This window comes from Rhynchophorus ferrugineus, unplaced genomic scaffold, assembly GCF_030347505.1.
Source record: "Rhynchophorus ferrugineus isolate W39M unplaced genomic scaffold, kcgeb_rfMv2 rfM1, whole genome shotgun sequence".
NCBI lineage: Eukaryota > Metazoa > Arthropoda > Insecta > Coleoptera > Curculionidae > Rhynchophorus > Rhynchophorus ferrugineus.
Genome location: NW_027472580.1, coordinates 18,114,967 through 18,141,604, shown reverse-complemented (window position 1 = coordinate 18,141,604; position 26,638 = coordinate 18,114,967). Strand labels below are relative to the sequence as shown.

Below are 26,638 nucleotides of genomic sequence, written 5' to 3'. Positions count from 1 at the left end.
ATCTTTAAAAAAATTCAATTAAAGGCATAAAATAATATAAGAAACTTGAATATTTCAAAATAGTTCATTGTGTGTTCAAAAAGTGTGTAAAGACAATAAACATTAATGGAAAAAGGTAAAAGCTACAATTACATTCAATCGGGTTTTGTTGGTCATTATATTTATTAATAGTTAATTTCAGATATATTGCTGATTGAGAAGGATATTCCATCAAAAACAGTTTGGATAAGTGGAAGGAAGTATTGTCAACCATAACACCTTTGGTTTGGAACTCGATAAGACATACAAAGGAAGCCATTGATAAATGGTGGAATCGTGAACATGTTTTAGACAGATTAGAAATTAGCAGTTTAGTTATTGAATTGGACAGTCAGTCGTTAAGTGAAAGTCACTGAAGGAAACTTTCAGGATATGTGAAAATGCTGTGGAGTGCTGGAAATTCCTGAGACAGAGTGATGAGAGTGGAAACAACTAAATGCACATAATTAATTGAATATAACTGTAGGAAATGATATTGTAGGGCGTGAAAGATTTGTGTGCACAAATATGATGGTAATTGTTCAAAATTAAACATAAGCATTAGGTTAGAACATATGAGGAGAGCATGAATACTAACTGTTTTGTAGATACGGATATGCATTAGACACAACTAAGTGATTAATTTGATCAAGCATAGTGTACACAGGTAGCAGCAGAAGAAATAAAAATACAGTGATACCAAGATGACTTGCCGAGTAAACACACCATCGAAAGAAACAAGAACAAAACGTAAAAAGTAAATATGCTCTCGAATGAAATTAAAATACGTTTTTCAAATAGTAGTAGGAGTAGGCGTCCAGGGGGATAACACTACATAAAAAACGTGCCTAGAAACTCTACCTCATGGATATTGCGGAAAAGAGTTCAACGTAAACAAAACAAATCGAACCTACAAACTATTATACCTGTGTTTTTAATTGTAATTTTAAGTCCTTTGATAATATATATATATATATATATATATATATATATATATATATATATATATATATATATATATATATATATATATATATATATATATATATATATATATATATATATATATATATATATAATTCTTGAAAGCAATAGTGATAAGAGGTTTTAACTCTTACCTCTAAATTATTGTGGCTGTATAATTGACTGTAGTTTATAGATATAACATAATGTTAAAATAAATTATATTTGATAATATTTTTGGTCAATTATTTTATTTAGATTAGAATTTTATTATAATAATATTAGCTTTTGCGGAACATCCCTATAATTGTATTCTGTCTATCCATATAGGCTTCAATATTTGCTTATATATTAACAATTTATTATGTATTGATAGATGTTATTTTCTTCCAACTAACTAATACATGTTCCTATATTTTAATTCCAGTTCGTTCGATACTTAGCGTTGGTGCTATATGAAATGATATTATTATAGTTATTGATGGTTGTGTTATCTGATTATCCGTGAACTCCACATGCACAGACTTTCGTTTATGTCTTTATCTTGCAGGAACTATATAACATATCCATTACATCATTGTATTTTTTTTAAATCAAAACAAGGAAAGTTTGTTTCCTTCTTTATTCTTTGTTATTTGTTTTAAAGATTAACTTTTAGAAATTCATTTATAAGTTATGTGAGGTATCTTTTAACTTATGTTGTAAAGATCACGACTGAGACAAAGGTATTGTCCAATTAACAGTCTGAACTTTCACAATATGAGAAAATGTCTATTATATGCATTCGGTAGCTAAACCAACATTGCGAACAATAGCTAATTCATTTAGTCATGCATGTAAAGCTGGAAAGGCAGATACAATACCCTGAAAGTTAAATAAAAATCAAAATACAAACATTTTAACAAACCTGCAATATTTTTGTCCAGAGCTGTATATATACTTAACGTTTTGACGTATGCCAATCTTTCACGCGCGGCATTCAATTTGAATAAAGCAGTATAAAATTATAAATTTATTACCGACATCATCATTATAAATCATTTTCCAACTGTAGTTAGACGGTAGAAAAAAATCCAAACACTCCACGTTATTTATCGCGTTGAATAATTAATGAGTATCTACATTAAGATTTATGTCACAGAGGAATCTGAAAATTGTTTTCCCAACAGCACGGCGATAATTAATTCCGAATCTGCCGTGTAATTTAACACAAAAAGGAACGTTTAACCGAATAATTAGCCGCGTATTGAAACGGATTTATCCGAAACGATATGGGGCTTTGTGAAATAGTTACGTTTTGTATAAATGATGGTTTTTGTTTAGCAATTAATAACTAGTTATCAATAGTAACATAATAATGCAATTTACCCAGTTATGGTAACTGGTACGTTCTCCGAAATATCTGATATTTATTGGTTAATGATCAATTAGTGCTTGGAACAGAATGTCTCTTAAAAGATGCTTCGTTAGGTGCCAATGATACGATGGTCACTATTCATATTTCAGGAATTGGCAACACTGTTGTCCTGTGGGTCCATCTACCGGTTCCATCGTAAAGTATGACATTTTTGACGATATACATACTCAGAACGTTTTGTCGCACGGACGCTATTTGTTTATTTTATATTTAGTTGAAAGTTTCGTCTCGCCAAAAAATGGAACTGAATCGTGAACATTTTTGTGCGATAATTTTTTACGATACGTTTGTAAAATCGTGAAGGTGACGAATCATTGATATATTCGTATGAGCCCGAAAGTAAGCAGCAGTCGACTGTATGGGTGTTCCAAAATGAACCAAATCCAATAAACGTTGTTCGCGCACGAAGCACTTCAAAGAAAATGGTTGCCTGTTTCTTCGGGAAACCTGGTCATATTGCAACAGTGCCTCTAAAGGATCGTATAACAGTAAATTCTGATTGGTACACACTCATTTGTTTGCCAGAAGTCTTCGGTAAAATAAAGAAAACAAACAAGAGTCGCCGGATTGTTCTTCATCGTGACAATACGAGCTCTCACACATCGGTTCAAACAAGAGAGAGCACTCAAAACATCGAATTGAACGGTCATCCGCCGTAATGCCCTGATTTGGTATCCAATGACTTCTTTTTGTTCGCATCCGTGAATAATAAACTACGTGGTCAACAATTTTTATCGTTTGAAGAAGCTATTGAAGCGTTCAAACATCATGTTTTGAAGGTACTTCATTTGGAATGAAATAAATGCTTTAAAAATTGGTTATCATCGTGGCGAGTACTTTGAAAAATAATAAAAATATATTCGCAGCTTAATTATTGGTTTTTTTCCTATTCCCGAAATATAAATAGTGACTCTGGTATGCAGGTGCCGTTAATAATATACCTACACTTTAATGAGCTTGAAAAAGTCGGCTTAATGCCCAATGAATTGGTTTTGAACGATTGAAGGATGTTTTATTGTGAAAAGTCGGTGCAATGTATTTGATTCAAAATATTGTCCATCGATAGACCATTTTTAATTCTTAGAAAATTTACGGATTATATCTCGAAAGAACATTGCATCTTTTGAGGCTATTCACGAATTGACCCATTTTTTAGTATTTTCTGCTCAGACAAGCGACAAGTCATATGTCGGAAGAAGTAGTAATCAGAAAGAGCAAGGTATAAAGTTATAAAGAAAGAGCATATGTGAGTAATTTTATATAGTAGGCCTTTATGCCATAATTTGTCAAAAGCATGTGCAACATTGGTAAGTCAATGTCAATCAGTCAGTTTCAATTACATGTGTAATTCTATGTACTTTGTCAGTTGCTCAGTGGGCATTCCTGAAATCAAACTGATGAGTTTGTATCAGCTTCCTATGCCTGAGAATAGGTTTGGGGCGTTCCACAACCAATTATTCAAATCATTTAGCGATTACTGGCAATAAATAAATAAGGCGGTATGATTCAACTATTACCAGATTCTGGTATCATCATGACTTCAACTGTTTTCCACGCATCTGGTACATAGTTTAACCAAATGCAGGCATTAAACAGGTTGGTTAATTTAACAAAGGCCTTTCTTTCTGGAACTCTTTTAGGAAATTCTCCCATAATAAGGGAGTGCTTAATTTCTAGGTTTGTATTAAAACTTACTATAGTAAATAATTATTCAATAAAAACATAAAAGCCTCGCTTTTCATAGCAATGCTATTGAAATTTGACATAACTGACAAAGAATATTTTAATCAGCTGAGAAATTTTGCAAATGTGTGGAACTGAAAGAATTACTTACCAAGATTCATATTAATATATAAATGCTATATACTTATATAAACATATGTAATAGTATATATATTATATATATATATATATATATATATATATGTATTAAATATGCGTCCTCGAAAGTTGGGACGTCAAAACGTCGCAATGTTGCCGGAAAAATCGGAGTTTTAGTTTAGTTTGGCTTTGACATACAACAAAATTATAATCCAAATAAAATAATTAAACAAAAATAGTGCTTTCAAATATAATCTGTTTTAACATTATAGTACATCTAATGCAAATATTATCGAAGGACTTAAAACAACATTTAAGAACACAGATATAATAGTTTGTAGGTTAGAGTTTTTTTATTATATTTACATTGAACCCTTTTCCACACCACCCATGAGGTAAAGTTCGTGACACACATATTTAAGTAGCAGTATCTCCTGGAGGAGTAAATAGTTAATCGACGTAATTAACAATTATATATCAAAGTAATGTATTTTACTTTAATTCGAGAGCATATTTACCTTTTTACATTTGTTTCCTGTTTCCTTCGATGGTGTGTTTACTTGTCAAGTCATCTTCATATCACTGTATTTTTTATTTCTTTTGCTACTACCTATGTACAGCATTCTTGATAAAATTAATCACTAAATTCTGCCTAATGCATTTACCATATCCACAAAACAGTTAGTATTCATTCTCTCCTCATACATTCTAACCTAATGCTCATGTTTAATTCTGAACAATTACAATCATATATCTGCAAACAAATCTTTCTAGCCCTACAATTCCATTTTCTACAGTTATGCTATATTCTATTAATTATGTGTATACCTTTAATTGTTTCCACTCTCATCACTCTCCCTCTCAGGAAATACCAGCATTATCATATATCGTGAAAGTTTCCTTTAGTCGCTTTCACTTTCCGATTCGTTGTCCAGTGCAATCACTAAACTGTTAATTTCGAATCTATCTAAAACATATTCACAATCCACCATTTATCAATTACTTCCTCTCTATGACTTATCGAGTTCAAAATAATAACTGATGGTTCATCCAGGTTTTCTAACAATTGATTTTCAAACAATAGCAAAAATGGTTGGTTGTTATTGTTCATTTATCCGTAGCAGTTGACTGGAAGAAAACACTAACTATGTAGCAGGAATAAAACCATTCTTATTACCTACATGAATAACAATGTATCTCTAATTAATTATTAATAAATATTATGATTAACAAAATCTAATCGAATGCTATTGTAACTTTAAACTTTCTCCATCAATTTTTTTTGTCTTTATACTTTTTTTGTTACTGTCTTGCCAAGAATGTCCCAATGAACCATTTTGAAATATCCACGTTTCATCAAGATACACAAATTCAAATAATTTATCTTCCTTGACTTTATTGCATGCCTTTAACCTAATTTTATGCCTAACTCTTTTATGTATACTTTCCAGACTAACAATTTCCTCTAAAATAATTTTATTAAATTATGTTTATATCGATAAAAAAGTGTGCTCACTCTTCTTATACATTTCATACATTTGATCTCGAATAGAGCCAATATCAAAATGTCCATGTTTTCTTGGTTGAATCTAACGAATTGTTTTTGTAAACGATTTTATTTATAGTACCTACACTAATTCAGCAACATTTTCAATAAAATTGCAGCAACTTATAGTAACTCTAACGGAATTTACGGCAAAAGGGGGCTTTCATTACCTAGTTTCTTTTCAAAATAGCTTATTAAAAGCGCAATCAATTTATGATCCAGCACTTAGGAGATTTTAACTCTAACCTATAAACTATTGAGAAATGTATATATATATATATATATATATATATATATATATATATATATATATAAAATTCCATTTACTCGACGATAAGAAAAAGTTCCATTCCAAACGTCAGACGGCAAAGCTCTGACCGAAATCCCGATTGTGCAGGGCGCTTCCGAATAGTCGGGCTTATCGGCAAAGGGAAAAAGTTTTTCTATTCCCCCACATCGGCAGTCCATCAATTTAAAAACAATAGACATATCGAAAGGATCCAGTCAATATTGGAATGTTAGCGTGTATCAAAGGGCGATCTGCGGCCTGGCCAATCGATCCTCCGGGATCCGGCGCTCTTTTCCCCCCGTTTCTCTTTTCCCGATCCCTATTTTTCTACTCCGGCAGCGGTTTAACCCACCCTTTGACCCCTGCTGACCTGTCGGCTTTTCCTTTTCTTGCTTCGCCTCGATTCAGAGGCGGGTCCGACACTTTAGCCGCAGATAATAGGATAAGTAACGGCGTTTCGTCGAATTAGGGGCATTTTCTATTCCATTATAAGAACGGATGTCGGTTTTCAATATTTGGAAGACTTGTCGTTATTAAGAATTAGTTCACGGAACTTTTTTATATATTTGCTTTCGTTTTTAGTTAACAAAATGTTTGAATCTTGGCAGGGTATGACTTATATGTTGGTAATTGCCCATAAATAAAAGTATAACATCGAACAAGGTTCAAATATCCTAGACACACTAAGAATCTGCGACATTCTAAGATATTCTCCAAGATGGTTATTGAGGCTACTTGGTTCAGGTCCAGATAAACTCTAACTGGATAAAATAATACTATCAGGCCTATAAATTAATTTTCATATAGGATTAAAAGTATAGTTTTACTGTGTAATAAACCGCGTCGTGTACATTTGTACCCACTTTCATATTGAAGCCCCCTGACAGGCTTCATTTCTAAGTATGTCATTTTGTCAAAGTATGAACAAACTTTTTTTCAGAGCTTGAATATCTCTGAATATGTAAACAGCAAATCGCATTTGGGGGATGTTTTACTTGTTCATGCAAATTTGAAGAAAGAAGCGGCTGGAGGTCATTGAATACTAAACCACATGTTGCATAAGTGGTGAAAACATACTTGGAAACTTTAAAATGGCTTGTGCCATACCACCCGTTTCATTCTCCAGATATTGCTCCTTCTAATTACTGCTTGTTAGGTCATATAAGTCGTCATCTATCTGAGCGGCGATGTTAGTTGTTATGAAAATATTATTCGTAGATAGCCTCAAAAGATACATCATTCTTTAGAAGTAGATGTAGAGGTTATCGATGGATAACACTTTGAATAAAATACATTATACTGATTTTTCGTAATAAAACTTAAGAAAACCCTTTGTAGGTAGCAATACAGCAATATTTTTTTCAATATGTGTGATTCTGAATCAGTTCAACTTGTTGCTTTAGTTATTTTAACTCCAGGGCAATATAAAAAGAATTCAACTGTGAGGTTCTTAAAAAGATTTTTTTTGTTTTAAAGAATTATGTTCATGGACTCCAGTGTATTTTCTTCCAGATATATTTTTGTTCAAGACTTTAGAAGAGTGTTTTTAGTACCATATATGTATGTTCAAACCTTTTAGCCACAAGTCTTTTTTATGTGTCTTTGGTTAGCTATAGACAAAAGTATAAAATCCAACGAAGAACGATCGTCCCAATCACCCCAAGTCCGAAAGTCCGAATATGTTCTAATTTCTAAGTTAGTCATTCTCCAATCAGTAGGTTTAATGCTAAGTATACAGAACCCAATCCAGATAACTTTAGCTGGTAAGACGAAGACCAATATATTTTTTTAGTTATTATTACATTGTTACTAGTCCTTGCCGACTAACCTCTTTTAACATACTATAACCTCACTAATTAATGTTACTATATTAATATAAGAGCTGATTTTTTCCTAATGCCCGATCGGTATCTGTAGGTATCAGTGTAAGTAATTATAAAAAAGCACTGGGTGCATCTACAACACCTCTTAAAACCCTTAAAACTTTCTTGGGAAAAATCTACTTTTTATATATTTACTTTTGCCTAACTGACCTCCATGGACATATGTCCGTTTTAGAATTCTAAGCTTTAGAATACTTTAGAACAATTAATTACGAGTATATAAGTATAATTGAGATATTCTTCCAATATATGTGATCAGTATAATTGAACCAATGTATTTCTTAATATTTTAAATCTTATTTTTTTAATGTGTTCCATGGCTAATGAAATAACTATATAAAAATACAAAAATAAATATTAATATAGACAGCGGAAAAGAAAGAAAAATTAATGTTATGTTCAAATATTACAAATACAAAATATATATTTATAGTTATACACCATCTTCTGCTAGGTAATCAGTTTCCTTAATTCAAAAATACTTTTAACAGTTTTTATAAATTATGTAGCAAATAAATAGATAATAATTTAACTATAATTCGTATTTTAATAAATCGTCATGCATAATAAAAGAAAATATAATAATAATAAAGCTTATTTTGATATAACGATTATGACAAAAAGGCAAAGTAATACACTTTTTAATAGATATTTTTATTCTATTTTAAGATTATTTTAATAATAATGAACACGTTCTGTTATGTAAATATTAAAGAATAATCAAATATAAAGTTTATAAACCATTCAACGAGTTAAAGAAAACTCAGACAAGAAAATTACACTTGTAACACACAAAACATGTCGTACGCCACTGGCGACAGATCATCCCCCTCCTATATCGGTCTGTTTTTCCTTTCGGATTCGGTTTTTCAATGGTGGTTTTTATTCGGGATTTATACAAATTGGCCCTCCAGGAAACGGCAGCGTGAGCTTTTTTCTGTTCATTTGAATTTGATTGGCGTCGAAACGTCACAGTTTTATTTTATTCAAAGGAAACGCCGACTCGAACTTTTTTTCTCGTCACCTCCTGACCGAAAATACAATTTCTTTTTCGGCTTCTTTTTGTATTTTTCAGTCGCTATTATCAAGTTGTTAAATTAGTTTTTTTAGAGAATAATTCAGATTTTAAACGAATAAAAAATGCAGAATAGTGATAATTTTGTGAGATTTTCCATAAAATAGTTTTCTCTGTTTGTGTCATATTTAAACGTACTGAAACAAGACAGAAGTTTATCATTTTAAAAGAAGTATCATGTTAGTTCATTAACGACTTATCAAAATATTATTGGCATTGCCAAGAAAATAAGTAAGATATTGCCAAAGAATATTATTAAAATGTTGTTTATTAACAAATCCAGACCATATAGTTTTAACGTTGAGGATATTTAGTTTTAACTAGAATCTGGATCATCAAGGAAAATGATTCTGCCCTCTGATAACACAATTAAGAGATTATCAAGAGATCAAAGGCCCAGTAAAAACGCCATTCTTGTCCACTGCTGATCAAAATGTTGACAAAAATTTTAAAATAATCGAATAGAAAATACTTGTATCAACAAATATTGTACGCTATAGTTAAAAATAGAGACTGGTGCCGATGATGATGGGCCGGAACGTGTAATCGAATCTGTTTATAAAAGCCGATTTGGGTTGGTACTGGTGGATTCTGTTGTTTAGTGTCCGTAAAATGTTTAAACAACTAGTGGCAATAGAATCAACATCAACATAAATTTTGATGACGTGCATTGGTTGTTTAACTGGATAGACTATATATTCTTTCTTCTGATGATTTTAGATTAATTATTCTAAATACTTGGAGCAATTTATATATAGACAAAGAATATAGACAAAACTGGTATATACAACTTAGCTATACTTTTTACTATAATATAAAACTTTTACTATAATATAACTTTACTATATTGTGTAACTGTAACTATTATTCATTAACGATTAAAACTCATGTACGATTAAAAGAGACAATGGACACTTACTATGACAAAATATTCTTCAATAAAAACATAACGCAATTGTTTGCTATTGTGGTGCTACAAAATGTTCATACAATTGATAAATAACGCTTTATACCTACTTTAAATGCGTTTTCTCGTAACCACTTTATTCTGGACCATTGATATAATATCACAAGTCATTGAAACAGCTATATCTCCAAAATAATCAAAATTTTGATAAATCCTCCTGAGGGCAGTCATACTACAAATGGGCTAAGCTTACAAAATATGATTAATTGGTTTTTAAAAATGTTTAGATTAGACTACCTCCTTAAGAACAAGAAAAGAAGAAATATGAAAGTGTCTTTTGCAATGTTTTATCACTGGCCACGTAAAATATTATTTATTTGTCTGGTTTGTAATGCATCAACATTGCTTGAAAGAATTTTGATGAATTTACGTCCAGTATCTGATAATAGCAGCTATATGTTGTATATTACACTCATTGAAACAATCACTGGTGAGCTCTACCAAATGGAACATATTAAACCACGTTCTGAAAGAATAGAGATTACAGTTTAAACAAAGAAACAAAGGGTCATGTAATTTCTCAAGATATTACATGTCACTTATATTCCAGTCTCATATCCCAGATATCGCTGATACACTGTTTGTATCATTTAGTTATGTAGGCATGTTTGTTGTTCATTCGGTTTTTCACCATTTATACATTTCCTTTGTTTTTTTTCTGTCTCTGCTGAATCTCTTTATTTCGGGAGAGGTTTTTCTCCATTCTGAAATGTTTCTCTGATATATTCAGCTTTCAAATTCCCATATTCTCTTTATCTATGTTGCGTCTTCCATGAACGTATTCCTCAATATTGAGGTGTTCTCTTATTTCATTACTTCTCATCCTGTCCGTCTTTGTTGCTCCGCTGACTGTGCTAATTCATTTCTGCTGCTTGAATATTGTTATCTTTATTTGAAAATACCCATATCATCACTGAAAATTAGGATTTATCTGTAAATTGCCTTGTATACTTATTTTAGTTTTGATTAATTGAATTAATTGATTTGAAATACAAATTCTCAATTAAAATATTCAAAAATAAAATCAAAATTCTCGCATTCATTTCCAGCTCCTGGTTTCCAATATTTTCGGTTTCTATACTGAGAAACATAAATGTTTTAACTTTTTCTATTCACAGCCCTCACAGTGTCAGAATTATTACTAGTAATTAATTCCCTGAACAAGCGTTAATAATATTAATAAAACTGAGTAAAACCGAGAACTTTTCAGCCGGTAAGTGACGTCACGATATAATCGCATTACGTAAGGTCAACGCCAATTCATGAATCAAATCAGTTTAAGTAATGTCACAACGAAATACGATTTGAGTCGCTATTTTCGTCGTAACCTTTGCAACGCTTTTTTCTCTACCAAAAATGAGCTTTAAATTATTGCCGGGTCTCCATAACACATTTGTCAGCGTATTAGTGTTATTAATACGGCTATTTTTTACTGAGAAAAGTCGAACCGCCATGTAATTATTTTCGTATTACGCCCGGTATAATATAATTTTGTTCTTGACATGACCACTAGGCTTTAATTTCTTTTAAAGGTACAGTGGGCCAAAATAAAGCAGAAATAAATACGTAGGGATCATTGATATTAAGGAATATTTAGGTGGGTGCAAAGAGATGTTAAAAAGGCATTTGGAATGACAATAGTGAAAAAATATAATAAATTGAAAAATATGATTTTTTATTATTATACAATAGTAATTATGATTGCTTTGCATTAATATAATCACAGTATTTCTTATTAAACAAGGAATATTCGCATTTAATGTTGTATGATTGATGTATATGTTATATATGTAATCGATATTTTACTATAATAAAACAGCCAAACAATTTTTAGATATTCACTGTTTCTAGGTTTTTTCAATTTCTTTTTTTTTTTTCTTTATAGATCATAACTTAAACGTTTATAGTATAAATGACTACATCCATACATCCCTATTCTGAGACTCAATGGAAATATTTATCAAAACTACACATTTATCATATATCACATATCATACATTTATCAATATATTTTATTGTAAATTGACTGAATGGCAGATATTTTAAAAAATTCAAAAATTTGAACCAGGAGGATTTTCTTTATATTTGCATACTATCAAATTGTATTTGCCATTCAGAATATTTCAAGCCGGCTTGGCTGGCGCAGTGGTAAAGGCAACAGAACGGTCCACTTACTTATGATAGTCGCGGTTTCGAATCCTGCTGGGCATGGCCGTATATTTATGTTTGTAATCGTTTAATATTTGTGACTTATCCTAGGCAAGACTGCAAAATCCGACAAGGAAAATGATCTCAGTCACGCCAGTAACCTGGCTCCGGAAGTTTTCTGGGATAACTTCTAAGTTGGTCACTCGCCAGTCGGTAGGCTTAAAGCCGAGGACCGTGGTTCGTATCCCACGTTAAATACTAGATCCAGTCCAGATAAACCCTCGTTGGTAAAAGGGAAATTTTATAATATATAAACAAGAATGTTTCAATGTGTAACAACAATTTTAGGTTATGTTCTGTCAGTTGTTCTGCGGTAGTTATTGATGCTATGAATGAACTTATTATATATAGTGCGGTACCGTCTTGAAAATTTGAAACTAAGACTGAGATTATTTGGCATTGTTGACCTTATTATGAAGATAATATAAGAAATATATTTTATTTTGAAAAATATTGAAACTAATTTTTGATCTTCAATTCTTTAATAGAAATAAAAAATAAATTATTATTAAGAAATAAAGTACGATGTAGTCTTTTATATAAAACCCAACAGCTTGATCATCAGATTCAAACAAACTGCCGAAATGATTAAAATAGGGAAAATGGATCCTTAAGTAATATTGTAAAAGTTGTAATAAAACTATGCTCTCAAATATTACATCAATGATAAGGTCTAGTTTAAATTGTTATTTTAATTAATTATCTAGAAAAGCATATGATTTGTACCTTAATATCTGTAATTAATTAATTATTTCTTATGTTAAAATTGATACTATATTGTATAATTGAACTAGAACTTTCGTTTTAAACAACTTTAGTGTAACTATAATATTCGTAAAAGAAAATTAAATATTTTCAAGGAATTTCATAGAAATTGTGTGGTGAAATCAAGTCAAACATAACCAGTAAAATGTTTCAAAAATTCTTTTGGCGTCAAGAAGTTTTGTAACGAAATATCAGCAAGAGGAACGATGATATATGTAGCATACACAAGTTCATGTTGTTTCATTCGCTTCAATTTTCTGATTTGCTGCACGTTTTCTAATAGCTTCATTGCTTCCACGTTACTGTAATTTAGTAACCTTATTTCATATTTTAAGGAGAAATCTTGGATAGCTCCGTAAATCCATTTGATGTTGAGATCAACATGCAGTTCTTTGTTGGTTACGTAACGAAAAGTAACGATAATCGATTAACTTTATTATGACCGAGTCGGATTACTAGTCAGTTTGATGTTTTAGGGTAACCCCATAAATTCAAATAGGTTTTATTATTGTTTGATAAACCAATATCTTTTATTTTGGACCTAATATGATCAGTTTTTTGCATAAACTTATAATTCATTCCTTTCCAGATAAATAGTTTTTTACTAACGATTCATAACACTCAAATAATATTCCGTGATGATAATTTAATACAACAGAAAGAATTCGTAATGAACAATGGCATGATCCATATAGTATACACTTAGTAAAACACTTCATTTTCATTTTACAGAGAATGTAATATTAAAAAAACAACGACGCTGATGACAGGCTCTATTTTATATCATAATAAACGGGCCATAAAAGAAATTTCATATTTGTCCAGTTAAGTATTAGTATTCCGGTCCACTGCGCGCTCTTTTAAAATAACTTCATTACGTTAGACCTAAGAGGGTCGTTAGCTCGATCCCGGCTCAGATTTCGGACTCTAAAAACACACGAAATTTCCCCTAACAGTTTTTTAATGACCGCTATTACTGGTTCGGCTTTTTCAAATAAAATTAATTTTGCCTTCACCAAAACGAAATAAAAAAAAGAATGGAGAGAACCAGGACGATCGTGCTAGTTCCAACTTTTCGTAATTATAGTGTTCTTCGCATTTCCAACGAAATGTGTAATTATTCGAATCGCAACAGACAGGAGGAGCGCGCGGGCTCCGAATCACTTTATAAATTCGGTGAATTCAGTTTATTCATTAAAAACATTTTAGGACAATTACCACATTTTATTAGTGGCTCAGGTTATAACAGGTTCGGATATAGATGAAAAGGTCGCGGATGCAGTATCTTTACCAAAAGTACTTACAATAAAATATTGCGGAGTTACAGACTTGGTAGAATAGTGGCCAAGGCGGTGAAACACTTTCATCCAAGCGTTTGTCGTAAGTTCGAGTCCCTCTTAAAGAATAGATGCTATTAATTTATACTTCCATGTCACTCGTCATATAGCACTTATGTTAATATATCATTTTTAGATATCGATAATTTTGTATCTTATCTATTTATATTTTTTATATATATATATATATATATATATATATATATATATATATATATATATATATATATATACTTCAGTATATTTGCAGCATAATGAAGCAATCAATAATAATGGAGCACTTGCGGTTTAGATAAACTATTTATACTTCATCATTATAATTACTACGCTATATAAGAAAACAAAATTAATTGTATTCTAAAAACGTCGATTATTTTCTAGGCCCTTCAGAGAATTAAACCGTCTGACAATTGATCTATATAGAAACCATCTTCAAATACATGACTTAAATTTAAATTAAATAAAAATTGAATATATACTAACAAAACGTTGATCAACAAAATTAAAAGGAAATATAACCATAAAGAATATGTCTGTATTAAAAATGTTTATATTAATCATATATTTGCAGTTATTTATTAGTAGTACTTGTTATTTTAAATCATTTAGATTTCTTGTGTTAAATATTGTAAAAAAATTTCCTAATATCAGGTAAACAACAAAACAAAGAAATATACCAAATACTAATTTTTGTATTAATTAGAATACAAAACATTATTTCTAGGAATTTTTGTAGTTAAAATTGGACAAGACTGTTGTTACCAATAATATGCTTCAATTGCTATATAGTTAACAGAAGTTGATACCCCATGATATTTTTTGATCTTATGTTACACACCCTTGTTAATAACCTTGAAAAATTGATTAATATTTATTTTAAGACTACTAACTGTGTTCATTGTCTGTCCAACTTTCCATATGCCTTTATATCATGGTAGTACTATATCAAAAGCTTCAATTGATAATTAGCCAAACCAATAATAATATATATTAGATGCTGCATGTATTTAAATATGTAAAGATGCGAAGTAAGTAACTACTAAACTCAATGGTTTTGACATTTCTCTACATAAAATAATGTTTTCCAATGGGTGTTATCGAATTATACTGTATAGAAATCCTAATCTTGGCTCAAAATTGCATCTTAGCCATTAATTATTTATCATATTGGGTAGAAAAAATCTGGACGCTAATACCCATCAAACCCTTTTAAAAATTAATTGTTAAATGTGAATGGTTAAATATAAAATTAGACGAAAGTACTCAAATGTTCAAGCTCTCGACAAATCTTCAGCCAAATCAGCGGTTGATGAATTCAATGAAGTGTTTATAGACGTTTGAATGCGATGGGAAATATCCAAAAGGAGGGAAAATGACTAGGATTCAAAGAGAAGCTAATATAGGGAAGAAAAATTGTGGTTGGCGATGAGAAGTGGATCTAATAAGATCTAAAACGTCATAAGATGAAACTATTACTACAGATATTTACCAGGTCAATTGAAGAAATTGAATAACGCGTAGGTGTAAAGGAGACCATGAATAGCGAGCAATAGACACAGACACTCATAACATGTCTTACATAACCATACTTGGTCACACGTTGCAAGAGTTCTGTTTCGAAATGCTGTAGAATTGCATTGATGCATTAACTGTTAGACAGCGATCCAATAAACATCGCTGTTTTCAACACGGTATCCTCACGTTGCTGTAGAAAAAATATCTTAATTAATTAATATATATTACCGCAATTTCTCTAAACAAGTGCATTTTTACAATGAAAAATTAATTACATAAAGGCACATAATGCGTTGGCATTGCCACCTACAATTTATCCATTTATAATTTTATCTTTATATAACAGTACTTATTATAAACCCTTAATGTCAGAATTATAGTGAACTATATTGCATGAAATATTATCGCATAATAAGAAAGTCAAAAATGATTGGAAACATCATCAACTTTCCGGCGTACAAACACCGACGAAATAATTTACGCCAACACAAAGTGCACCTGTTCGTTTTTTTCGGGATTCTTTCTCGTAATGCATTTAAGATCGATCGTCTTTCTCCAGTTCGTATAAGTATACGCTACTGACCATCGGTTGAACGGAGACAGAACACAAGACACTGTTCCTCGCGAAAATTAATGAAAATTAGCTTGGCGGTCCGAACTGATATTGCCGCCTGGCACGACAGAATACGCAGAGACGGATTAACAAGAACTGGTTCTGGCGAGGCACAAATTCAAGCCAGTTTTTTCAATTAAATTTGAAATAATCAATATAAGCACACAGTAAATATTTTCAACTAATTGGCAAAAATATATACGACCACTATAATAAAAATTGTATTGTTAAACAATAATGACATTTTATTAAATATATTTTTGTTATGGTGATATATCTAAATTGAATTAAGATTATTTCTGCCACGACTGATATATCTGTTCTATTGAAATAAGTGTTTCTGAATCAACTTTTTTAGCTGTCTAAAAACTTTTTCTATTGTTATCTAAATATAAAAAAGTGTATTAACACATGAGTGTTTATTAACACGTGAGTGTTTATTAACACATGAGCGTTTATGAACACATGCTTCCAATGCCGCAACACAAACCATAAGGTGAAAGTTTCATACCACTATGAAGATAACCTCCACTTTTTAACTGGAGAAAACTGATCAGCTGATAACTTATATCAAAACGAACACGAAAAATCATCGAAATGTCACTTTTCAAGCTTGAAATTTAATCGCAAGTTATGAAAAACCAACCCATGGTGAACAAAGTGCAACATATATCCCAAAACATCCAACGAAAGAGTTTTTAACAAAGAGTAATATCCCAAAAAAATAGGAAAAGCAAACAAATGCCAAACATTTGGTAACATCTAATTTACAAATGATGTCTAAACATTTATAACTGAATTCTATAATATCAGACAATAAGATAATAAGGAAGCAACTTATTCTGTTCTTTATATAAAGCATTGTAAACACTATGGAATAACTTTTTATGGGAATTCATCCAATCTTCGATCCATTTTTGCTCTTCTTTAGCATTTTGAAACCATGTATCAAGCAAGCTTGCATCGATCTGATAAAGGAGAAATCAGAAGGCGCCATAACACCTGTGATAGTGAATGAGGTGAACCGCTAGAAGTTGTTTTTTACATTCGAGCTGTAACAATGTATCACTCACAACTCATGTGATGGTTTTGTGGCTCTTAATCGCTGAGAGTGCTGGTCTTTTTTGTAACAATGCCCTGTTCAGTTTATACAAATAAGGGTAGTAACATGTCAACCATATAAAGCGCAAGACCGTATAGCCGTGTATATTTCACTTCAGCGCTGATCTGTATGGCTGTTCTTGACTAATCGATGACTTCTTTATACTTGGAATTGTAATGTATATCGACTTTTTATCGTCAGCCATAAAACGTCAATGAAATTACTTTTTTTTGTCTGCCAATTCAAGTGCTTGTAAATTTCTCTTCTTTAGCATATTTCTTGACGAATGTAAATATCTGAAAACAGTTCATTAACCAATTGCAAAGATATTTGAAAATTATTGGACAATTAGAGTTAGGTTTTCGTCCATAACTATTAAAGTTCATATTCATATTATTATTAACGTCAAAATTACTATTTTTAAATCGCTGAAATCAAAACTAACAATTCGGATTTGGCAGAGCAGCATAGCCAGATGTTTCTGAAAGTAGAGTATAAATGTAATGAATGTAGAGAATGTAATTTGAGCGTTCCGTGAGTAGCGTCTATATACACTAAATTAGTAAGTGGAAAACACCGATATATACCTTCGAGGGTAGATTGCCTCCGTGGCGACTGCCGCAGTAGACTGTCAATATGAGACAATGTCTCCATGAGGAGTTTGACAATGGCAATGACTATGTGAAACCAACGAAAGAGTTTTCAACAAACAGTAATATCCCAAAAAATACGAAAAGCAAACAAATGCCAAACATTTGGTAACATTTAATTTACACATACTGTCTAAAAATTTATAACTGAATTCCATAATATTAGACAATAAGATAATAAGGAAGCAACTTATTCTGTTCTTTATATAAAGCATTGTAAACACGATAGAATCAATGACTTTTTATAGGAATTTATCCAATCTTCGATCCATTTTGGCTCTTCTTTAGCGTTTTGAAACCATGTATCAAGCAAGCTTGCATCTATCTGATGAAGGAGAAATTAGAAGGCATCATAGCTCCTGTGATAGTGAATGAGGTGAACCGCTAGAAGTTGTTTTTTCCATTCGAGCTGTAACAATGTATCGCTAAATTAATCGCCTCTCTATTGGAAAGGAGCACCAAAACTTTATGTGGCTCTCTTCCCACTGTGGGATCGTTAAAAACGAAAGAGCGGATTACTTAGCCAATAAGAGGGAGGGATCACTTACTGAAAGTTTCCTCTTCTGGAGTAGAGATATGAAACACTACTCGACTAGAATCTTTAGACATCTGGGACAATTCAAATCGAATTTAACAAAAAACAACAAGCTATTGGAGGTGAAAAAAGAGTATTATCAGGGCCATAACATATCACACCACTAACATCAGCAGGCGCAACTTAAGCGTATTCTCGCATCTCAGAATTGGTCACTACAAGCTGACCCATGAGTTTCTCATTAAGGGAAGAAGTGCGTCGAATGTGGTTCCTTACTGTCAACTAAACACATACTAACCCAATGCCGAATATACAACTCGCAAAGGTTGGTCTACCTGGGAGAGACGATGGTCTTAGGCTGGAGAACCTTGACGGGCTGATTAATTTTCTAACCGTAACAAGACTATTACTAACAATATATAATAGTGTGCATCTATGTAATATCATGCATGCTCATTTTTTTGTATTTTGTATCTTTAGCACTATCAGAGTTAGGCGACCATTATACTGTAGCATTCATATATTATTGAATCTGTATGGTTTAACATATTCTGCTTGTCATCTTTCATACTTGTACCATTTGTAATAACATTGTATAAGTTAACTGATGACTGATACTGTAAATGCATTGTATTGTATGTATGTAAATAGACCCTAAATAGCCCCGGAGGCTGATGGGTCTATAATTTTCAAATAAATAATAAATAAAGTGAAAAATTGTTATTTTATGTTTTTAGAGATATGTCAAAATGACCGAATTTAATCAATAAACTTTCGTATTTTCACCACTAGGCATCGCTGATCAAAATACTTGCAAGCACCTAATATTACTTAGAGTTATTTGTTTTTACAAAAAAGGCACAAATTATAAACATATTGAACAATTTATAGTAAAAAAATAGCATTTCATGTTCAGTTAACTTTCAAGGCTGAGAAAGCTGATCACAAATTAAATTTAAAAAGAACTGGATTCATAAAACCGAGCACGGCCCTGTACCGTGTCGATCCTCATCGTCTCGACCTGGCCGTAATTAACATGGTAATTTGGGGGCGTTATGTTGGCAGTAAGTTTCGTTGGCGTGTAGTGGCTAGTTTGCTCGCACCTAGAGTTCTATTTTACGGCCCGATAGAGCGGCGCTCTACCTCAGAAGCCGACGATAATTGAACGATATACATATAAATTGATGGTCGACCGCCTCGGGCTGACGACTCTATTTGAATTTATGGCGCTGGCGTGAAATTGTTACGGCTTATTTACAGTCGGATTTCGGGGCCTTTTCCACCGCCACGCTAATGGCGGGGCTGGCTGATAGCGTTTGTGGACGAAAAACTTTTTTGGATTTAATTATTCATAACCGATGGACAGCGTTTAAGATATTGGCACTAGGGTTATTAAAACAAGAAAACCACTATAACATTCAACGTTGAATATAAAACTCCAACAATACAAAGTACTAGTTAGATAATAAGTAAATAGATGGCACTAGTTTTTTTACATTCACCACTTTTTCATTTAGTACTAATATTCAAAAAAAAGCTGTTAAAATATCATGATAATCTACTCATAAGTTTGTGCGTTATTGTGCTAAGAGTGACACTACTTTTATTATTTTCAAAACAATCGATCGAAAACAATTTCGTATTTTAATTTTACACTGCTTCTTGGTGGGAGATAATACCGTTCAAGCGAAGCAATTGTTTAAAAAGTGTTATAAAGACTCCTCCATCAAGAAAAACAATAAAATGTTGCTTTGCTGACTTCAAACGTGGTCGTAGAGATTGATGCAGAACGCAGTGGACGTCCAAGTGAGGTGGTAACATCAGAAAACCTAAAAAAATCCACAAAATCGTTTTAAATGATCAAAAAGTGAAGTTGCGTGAGAAAGCTAACATCGAAAAGATATCAAAAGAACACGTTGGTTTTATAGTGCATGAGCATTTGGATATGAAAAAGCTATTTATCAAGTATAAACAAGAACGCGTTGATGATCCTGATAAATTTTTGGCCATGACTAAACGTAACAAACCGGAATTTTTGGGTCGATAGGTGAAAATGGATGAAACATGGATACATTACTTCACTCCGCTATCAAAACAATCTTCATCTGAGTCGACATCAACTGATGACAAGCCTATTTTCAGGCAAAAGAAACAAAAAGTTCTACGAAAGTGGTAATGAAATGTTTGAACGGCGCTGGAATGATTGTGTGGCTCTTGATGATGATTACGTTGGTGAAAAAAGCCTAGTTTGAACAAGAAAACCGCAATTTTCTTTGTCAAATGTCTGCAAAATTATGCAAACATAATTACTTCAAGTAGGAGCGATATAATGGAGGATCTCTTTTGGTAGTAAAAGGCCTTATGGAGGTAAGTATTGATACTATTAAATATAAAGTTGCTCTAGTTTTATTGGAAATACTTTTAACGTTTTGCAGTTGCACTTGATAACAATATTTACACTGAGGCTAAAATTCCTCAAAAAATGTTAATAGGCAAAGAAATAATATTTTATTAAGTTTTATTAATTATATAATATTTTTTGATAATTAATTTAAAATTATTGTTGTTTATTTATATTTGAATTGAATATTTATTATATTATTATTTATGGGGAAACAGGCACGGCTTTATCACCGAAACTGAATTATTCTCTTGTTACTTGGTAAATATAAATTAAATTTTTATGTTTTATGTATTTTATTTATTTTAGAAACTAGTCAAGTAGAAATAAACATAGTTTGAATAAGCTCCATCAGACAGACAGAAGAGAAAATTCACAAATGTGGAAATCATGGACAAATATTCTATAGACCAAAATCATCGAAATGTCACTTTTCAAGCTTGAAATTTAATCGCAAGGTATGAAAAAGCAACCCGTGGTGAACAAAGTGCAGCATAGATCCCAAAACATCCAACAAAAGAGTTTTCAACAAAGAGTAATATCCCAAAAAATAGGAATAGCAAACAAATGCGAAACATTTGGTAACATATAATTTACACATACTGTCTAAACATTCATAACTGAATTCCTTAATATTAGACTATAAGATAATAAGGAATCAACTTATTCTGTTCTTTATATAAGTTTTATTAATTATATAATATTTTTTGATAATTAATTTAAAATTATTGTTGTTTATTTATATTTGAATCGAATATGTATTATATTATTATTTATGGGGAAACAGGCACGGCTTTATCACCGAAACTGAATTATTCTCTTGTTACTTGGTAAATATAAATTAAATTTTTATGTTTTATGTATTTTATTTAACTAGCCAAGTAGAAGGAAACATAGAACAATAGCACCTTTAGTTTGAATAAGCTCCATCAGACAGACAGAAGAGAAAATTGACAAATGTGGAAATCATGGACAAATATTCTATAGACGAAAATCATCGAAATGTCACTTTTCAAGCTTGAAATTTAATCGCAAGGTATGAAAAACCAACCCGTGGTTAACAAAGTGCAGCATAGATCCCAAAACATCCAACGAAAGAGTTTTCAACAAAGAGTAATATGCCAAAAAATAGGAAAAGCAAACAAATGCCAAACATTTGGTAACATATAATTTACACATACTGTCTAAACATTCATAACTGAATTCCTTAATATTAGACTATAAGATAATAAGGAATCAACTTATTCTGTTCTTTATATAAGTTTTATTAATTATATAATATTTTTTGATAATTAATTTAAAATTATTGTTGTTTATTTATATTTGAATCGAATATTTATTATATTATTATTTATGGGGAAACAGGCACGGCTTTATCACCGAAACTGAATTATTCTCTTGTTACTTGGTAAATATAAATTAAATTTTTATGTTTTATGTATTTTATTTATTTTAGAAACTAGCCAAGTAGAACGAAACATAGAACAATAGCACCTTTAGTTTGAATAAGCTCCATCTGACAGACAGAAGAGAAAATTCACAAATGTGGAAATCAAGAACAAATATTCTATAGACCAACAATTTAGTATTGGCTTGAGCAGTGATTCTGATTGTCAAAGTGACAGTGATTGAATGAATTTTTTCTGTTGTATGCCTATAATCCATCGCTAACAATTGCCAATACAAAGTGATAAGAGCTGAAATAACTAAAGATCAGTGTATAATTAACATAGGATAACTGCAAATAACCCTAGTGTAGTGTGTAAAAGATTTTATCTAATTGATCAGAACATACATTAGCATTTCCCGTCTATATTCTTTGGTACTATGACTGGCACTTTATTCCGAAGCTATAAAATGTTATGGAAAATATAAAATAAAAGCCAAAGCTCTCGAAGTCTCAAGTGAAAAATGAAACTGGCCCAACTTAGAAATATCTAATCTTATTTATTCGGAAAAAATAGTACAATCAGATTTTGAAAAACCGACAGTTCTTTCACGAATGCATATTAGACAGATACGTAAAAATTTAAACAGATTTTTATTTCGCCTTTATGAAAGCAAAATTCAAGTTCATTTGTAAAATTTTGTTTCAAATAACAGAAACATAATTCAAGTCAGCAGACCAATCTCTATGTACAACAATAATTGAATATTTAAAAGATACTATTTCACACAAACATATTTATTTTTTACTAGCAATAAAATTTTAAAAAATTAACAAACACAGAAATAACAAATTGGTTAGTGAATTGATTTTTAACCAGAGAACAACAAAACAATTCCCGAAAAACAAACAATCGCTACCCAGCCTGCGTGATTAATAAAACAAGGCCGTTTTTCTTTTTCGGCCTCTTCATCGCACTAATTTTTACGACTGTAATTTATAATCGTTAATGCCAACTGCTTAAAATTCATTCATAAATATGAAAACATCGCTTCGCAAACGACTTCCATTTGACTAACCAACAAGATATTAATCAAGAGCTCACCCTGTTCGCGTCTGTGTGTATGTGCGTATATTTTAGAACTCGTTCGCCCGACGCAGGACAGGACCGCTGAATCTTTACGATGTATTTTTATTGGTCCCCTTTAAATTAAATACAAATCCGACAATAAAGATATCACGTGTAGAATTGGTGTTTCGCCGAATCATTATCATCTTTATGTATATTGAGGCGTTGAAAAAGTTCTCGCTATTTTGGAACATTATACGTTTATGTACTCGGCAGAACCACAGGCTATTTACTCTTTGCGCATGCTCCAAATGCCACTCGTTGTTGCCCAAGAGAGTAATGGTTAGATGGTATTTTTATATTAATTTTACATTTACATTGTCTCAATTACTTTGTTGTGATAATATCATTTAATAGAAAAAATTAACAGCAGAAATTATGAATATACATGCGTAATATACAACTTGTTTGTTGAAGATGATGGTAACTGACTATAATATTTTAATTATCGTTGAAATTTTAAAGTTAAAGCCAATTTTACCCATGATGTTGCATGTTTCGTTGACTAACTAGGCAATGGTCAACAAAAAAATAATCTTATTATCTCCGAGGTAAGAAATTAGGTAATAATGCATAGACTACTTGATCCCTTTTTATTTATTCAGGATATAGAAGTCTTAATGGCCAAAAAGGCAGTGGGAAAGAACTTCATACTTGTTGTGCTACTGAATGAAAGACAATTATTAAAGTAATCCTATTAAAAGTAGTTATATAGCTACAAATAATAACAAAGCTGTACTCAGTGCTGGTATTGTACAGAGATGAGGTGTCAAATTCTGTTGATCAGATCTTAGTTGGGAGGTGATCAATTAATATTGATTCATCAAAAATGTTATGCGTAAATTTAAGAAAAACATCAAATTATAACATTTGACATCATGATTCATGTCCCCATAATAACCATGTATTTTGTATTATCTGAACAAACTAATTAGTGTAAACCACATGGTATCAGGTCAGTTTTCACTGAAATGCACAACTAGGAATGCAGAAATTGAAGTACGTGCAAAGAGTAGATTGTTGATGAGTCTTTCGAAATCTGGTACTAGACAATGAAGCAGTCTATTGTTTATGTATAAGTCGGTTCAATTAAATAACCTTTTGGTAAAAAAAACGAACGTAAAAATACAGTGTTTTTTGCAGTGTCATAGTCGAAATGTAGACCATTTGTCGTTGGCTCTGGTGCTTGTTAAAGCTCTGAGCTGATCGTGCCTACATAAAATCTGCGGAACAGTTCTCAAATGAATCTCCGGTCACCTGTTTAGTACAGCGTGTACATCCTCCTGAATTTTCCTCTGAATAATTGCGGACGACGACGCCGGTTGAGAGCCCCTTGTCATTTATCGGCGAATTTTAGATGTGTCTTGTCCGCTTTTAGAACGCTAGCTCCGTTTCTTTGCTTCTTCAGTTCCCGTCCTGGTCTCCAACCTGGCCGCTCTCTTGCGCGCCTGCATGTTCCTCCTCTTGACTGCTATTCTCGTTTTCCTCCTTCTCGTATTCAATCACCGTTTCGGCCCAAACATTGATCCTTGCTATCATTTCTTCATAGGCCAGTCCGTCTTCGTTCCCATCAGTTGTTCGGTGTCTATTTGGAGCCTCTACCATTTATTTCGGTTAGGAACGTCTCCATGATATGCGTGGTGTCTTCTGGTCCTGTCGACATTCGCAGAGTCTTCCATCAGTCTCTTTCAATTTGAATCTGTGCAAACTTGCTTATTTCTGTGGCCTGTCATTAGTTGCACAGCTTTCCTGCTCAGTTTTATTGCTCCTGTCCCTATTTGTTGACAGTATTTGTAAAGGCTTCTTCTTCCTTTAATCCTTTTGATGGTCCTAGTGCTTATCCATCCGTGGTTTTCCAGCCCGATTTATTCCTTTTGCGTGACTTCTCTCTCTTGCAAGTCTATCCGCGGTTACGATTTCCTCCACTCTCATCCTCCGACACCATCTTAGTTCCGTGCCGGTTTTCTGCAGATTATTTGCAAAGTTGTTTTTATTCGCGTTATGTCCTTATTTCGTGTGTTCGCGTACTCAGTTCACCATATGGACACCTGCTCTCCGTTGGTATGGTGATCGGTCCCGGGAGACTTCTGTCCCGTACCGAGTTCGATTCGTCTTTTATTCTAAGACTCATCCCTTCTTTGGCAGCTGTTCCTGTCTTCATCACAAATCCTATGCCTGCTTTCCCTTTGACACCAGCGTCTGTCCATATCTTGGTGGTTTCGACGATGTCTATCCGATTTTTCCACGACTCCTCCCATGGCCATAGCATTTCCTTCTGTTCCAAAGCTTTTGGCCCATTGAGGTATAGTGTCATGGTGTCAAGATTCGTGGTTAACAAAAATTACTGAAATTATGTAGTAAAAAACACTGGCGCATAATTTTTATAGAAAAAAAGTTTAGGCGATAGAAATCATAACATTTTAGTTTTGGGGATAAAAATGGTACGAAGATTCCAATCAAAAAGAGACATTCATTGCGTGAATGTAAATAAATCGCATATACCAGAGTTTTATGATTTAATCACACAACTGTCTTTGTACCTTTGAAAGCACTAAAGCTAGTTAAACATCATAATATAACAAATTTAACACAAGTTTTCCTGAACAAAGCCTAAGAAGCATAGTAAGTGCAGCCAAATACCGACTGTCGCTCAGGAAGTCAAGAGAATAGCAAGGGGATATTACGAGAGACTCCATTGTCATGTCAATATCGAAGTATTGCAATCCTTGGATAACGCGAAAATAGAACACAGACTTATAAGAATCAAACAATTTTATATTCTGTAGTTTAGTGAAGTGAGGCACATTTAATAGAAAAAACAGCAGTGTTAATACATAAACATTATTAGATTAGAAACCTAGTTAGGGCCGATTGGTTCTCTTAAATATATATTTAGTTTTAAGTTAAACTATATAATATATAACTATATAATTATATATATAATATATGATTGAATATATAATATTTACTAAATATAACTATTATAGGAATGTTAGTCACAATTTAATCTAATAATA

At 31.9% G+C, this 26,638-nt stretch overlaps 1 protein-coding gene across 2 annotated transcripts in view; it reads right to left on the bottom strand.

Annotated features, from left to right (window-relative positions):
• Positions 1-26,638, bottom strand: part of LOC143195853 (homeobox protein unc-4) — a 99,437-nt gene that overhangs the window by 8,997 nt on the left and 63,802 nt on the right. The window lies entirely within an intron of this gene.